Source organism: Micromys minutus, assembly GCF_963924665.1.
Source record: "Micromys minutus genome assembly, chromosome: 1".
NCBI lineage: Eukaryota > Metazoa > Chordata > Mammalia > Rodentia > Muridae > Micromys > Micromys minutus.
In genome coordinates this window covers 254756267-254759884 of record NC_137969.1, presented here as the reverse complement: position 1 = coordinate 254759884, position 3618 = coordinate 254756267, and the positions used below count along the sequence as shown (strand labels likewise).

Below are 3618 nucleotides of genomic sequence, written 5' to 3'. Positions count from 1 at the left end.
CTTTTGGGTCTATGCCCAAAAGTAGTATAGCTGGGTCCTCAGGTAGTACTATGTCCAATTTTCTGAGGAAGCTCCAGACTAATTTCCAAAATGATCGTACCAGCTTGCAATCCCACCAACAATGAAGTAGTGAACCTTTTTTCTCCACATCCTCGCCAGTATCTGCTGTCACCTGAGTTTTTAATCTTAGCCATTCTGACTGGTGTGAGATAGAATTTCAGGGTTGTTTTGATTTGCCTTTCCCTGATAACTAAGGATGTTGAGCATTTCTTTAAGTGCTTCTCAGCCATTTGATATTTTTCAGCTGAGAATTCTTTGTCTACCTCTGTCCTTATTTTTTAATAGGCTATTTGATTCTCTGAAGTCTAACTTTTTGAGTTCTTTGTATATATTAGATATTAGCCCTCTACTGGATATAGGATTGGTAAAGATCTTTTCCCAATCTGTTGATTGTCATTTTGTCCTACTTACAGTGTCCTTTGCCTTACAGAAGCTCTGCAATTTTATGAGGTTCCATTTGTCAATTCTTGATTTTAGAGCATAAGCCATTGGTGTTCTGTTTAGTTTAGGAAATTTTCCTTTGTGCCTATGTGTTGGAGAATCTTCCCCACTATCTCTTCTATTAGTTTCAGTGTATCAAGTTTTATGTGAAGGTCCTTGATCCACTTAGACTTGAGTTTTGTACAAGTAGATAAGAATGAATCAATTTTGGAGTCTTCCTCTAGCAGCCTTCAGATGAAGACGTAGAACTCTCAGCTCTGCCTGCACCATTCCTGCCTAGCTGTTCCCATGCTCCTTCTTTGAAGATAATGGTCTGAACCGCTGAACCTGAGGAGCAGGACAACATGCTGGGCTCTGGTTTCAAAGCTGAGTGCTTACAACTCAATTTGAGATTAGTTATAAATCGTCTTAAACTGTTGGAGGGAAACAAAATGGAACTGGCTCAGAAAGCAAGGGAGGAGATTACTGACTCTCTGGACACTGGAAAGGACAAGCTAGCATGCATCCGTGTGGAGCATGTAATCTGGGAAGACTACTTTGTGGAGGCCATCGAGATCCTGGAGCTGTGCTATGATCTACTGCTGGCTCAGTTTGGCCTTATCCAGTCTGTGAAGGAGCTAGATTCTGGTCTAGCTGAATCTGTGTCTACACTAATCTGGGCCACTCCTCAGCTACAGTCAGAAGTGGCTGAGTTGAAAATAGTTGCCTGTCAGCTCTGTGCCAAATACAGCAAGGAATATGGCAAGATGTGCAGGGCCAACCAGATTGGGACTATGGATGATAGATTAATACACAAACTGAGTGTAGAAGCCCCACCCAAAATCCTAGTGGAGAGATACCTGATTGAAATTGCCAAGAATTACAAAGTACCCTATGAACCTGACTCTGTCGTCATAGCAGAAGCTCCTGTTGGGGTGGAGACAGATCTTATTGATGTTGGATTTACAGATAATGTGAAGAAAGGTGGTCCTGGAAGAGGAGGAGGGGGAAGGTTCACAGCCCCTGTTGGTGGACCTGATAGTATCATGCCCATGCCATCTGCAAATGCTCCCTTCTCATACCCACTGCCAAAGGGACCATCAAATTTCAGTGGATTGCCAGTGGGAACTTACCAGGCCTTCCCTAACATTCACCCACCTCAGATACAAGCAACTCCCCCATCCTATGAATCTGTTGATGACATTAATGGTGATAAAAATGTTCCTTCTGCACAGATTGTTGGACCCAAGCCAGAAGCTCCTGCAAAGCCTCCTTCCAGACCCATGGATAATTACAATATCTGTGCACTGCCTGAGTTGCCCTGGACACACTCCCAACTGCATCTGCTGGAGCCAGTACCTCAGCATCAGAAGACAGACTTTGATGATCTTTCCCGGAGATTTGAGGAACTGAAAAAGAAAACATGGGTCTCTTAAACCAGGCAACATCCACATTCTGGAAGTTGATATTGAACAGTCCTTGTAATGGTGAATGTCCATGAAATTCTGTTTCCTCTGTTAACCATCGCTGAGCACTCCTCCTTGGGGCTCTCCTGCTGCTCTACCTATTGTATTGCTCTCCAGTTCCCCAGTGATTCTGAGACTAACAGCTCTGGCTGGAGCAGTTGGCTCCTGCTGGCTGTGTATGTCTGTCTGTCTTCCTCTCACATGGATCCTTGATTCTTTCCATTCCCGGCAAGTGAGAAGTATTGTGTGTAGCATTGTCAAAGATGGCTGGACCATGGAAGAGACTACCCTATGACAAGTTTCAACCGTGACATGTAAATACTTCCCTCTGCATGGGGTGATTGTAGAGAGAATCAAGACTACCATGTTTTTCCTCAGATGAGTTAGAAGATGGCTCAGGAAGCCACTGTCACAGTTCCTGGAGGCTGGGCCCTCTCATTGACATATAACTACTACTTGCTGGAGGGCACTGTTCCACCTGGATCCAGTTGCAGAGGTTTTTTGGAAAGTTTAGTTTTACTGGGTTCTCGGGGAGCCCTCTGTGGCCTTTTCCTTTATTTTGAGTGCTGTTTTTTTTTGGGGGGGGGGGTTAGGAAGGAGCAGCACTATGGAAATTTGCTCTTCCCCATAGCATGTTAGAAGGAGGTGCAGATAATTATTTGAGCTTGTGGGCTTCCAGCTGCCTTAATAAGAAGTACTGAAGTCTCTTGGGTAGAGATCTGGAAGCCTACAGGAGAGGAGGGGTACAAGTTTTCATTTGAAAACTTTTATGATTAAGGGAATCTTTAAAAACCGCCATCTTACATTTTAGTGCTAGGTAGCTGTAGGTCACTGCTTTCCTGGGTGACTGAGACTCCTTCCTATGGTAACTGACGTGTTTCTTTGCCCCTAATCTAGGCTATCCCTCCCCAAGAAGTTAGCTTTGGAATTGGAAGATGAGATTTTTGCTTGTAATATCTCTGTACATACCTGTCTTCAGCGATTCCGAAGTCAATGTTTTTGGTTTATTTGTATCTCATAGCTCTAGCTGCTAATAAAGATTCCATGTCCTGAAAAAAGAAGGAATGGATCAATTTGCATTCTTCTACATGCCAGATTCCAGTTGAACCAGCACTATTTTGTTGAAAATGCTATCTTTTTTTCCACTGGATGGTTTTAGCTACTTTGTCAAAGATCAAGTGACTATAGTTGTGTAGGTTCATTTCTGGGTCTTCAATTCTATTTCATTGATCTACCTGCCTGACTCCGTACAAATAATATACACTTTTTATCATGATTGCTCTGTAATACAGCTTGAGGTTGGGAATTGTGATTCCCCCAGAATTTCTTTTATTGTTGAGAAGAGTTTTTTCTTTACTGGGTTTTTTTTTATTTGTTTGTTTGTTTGTTTTGTTTTGTTATTCCAGATGAATTTACAATTGCTCTTTCCAAGTCTATGAAGAATTGAGTTGAAATTTTGATTGAAATCTGGCTATTCCTCAGACAATTGGACATAGTACTACCTGAAGATCCAGCTATTCCACTTCTGGGCATATACCCCAGAGACACTCCAATATACAACAAAGATACATGCACCACAATGTTCATAGCAGCCCAATTTATAATAGCCAGAAGCTGGAAAGAACCCAGATGTCCTTCAGTAGATGAATGGATACCAAAATTGTGGTACATT

At 42.5% G+C, this 3618-nt stretch overlaps 1 pseudogene across 1 annotated transcript; it reads left to right on the top strand.

The window, feature by feature from the left end:
• Positions 1-836: 836 nt before the first annotated feature.
• Positions 837-1916, top strand: LOC308418083 (IST1 homolog; annotated as a pseudogene). The gene has a single exon. The product of its transcript is annotated as an IST1 homolog (transcript).
• Positions 1917-3618: the final 1702 nt, after the last annotated feature.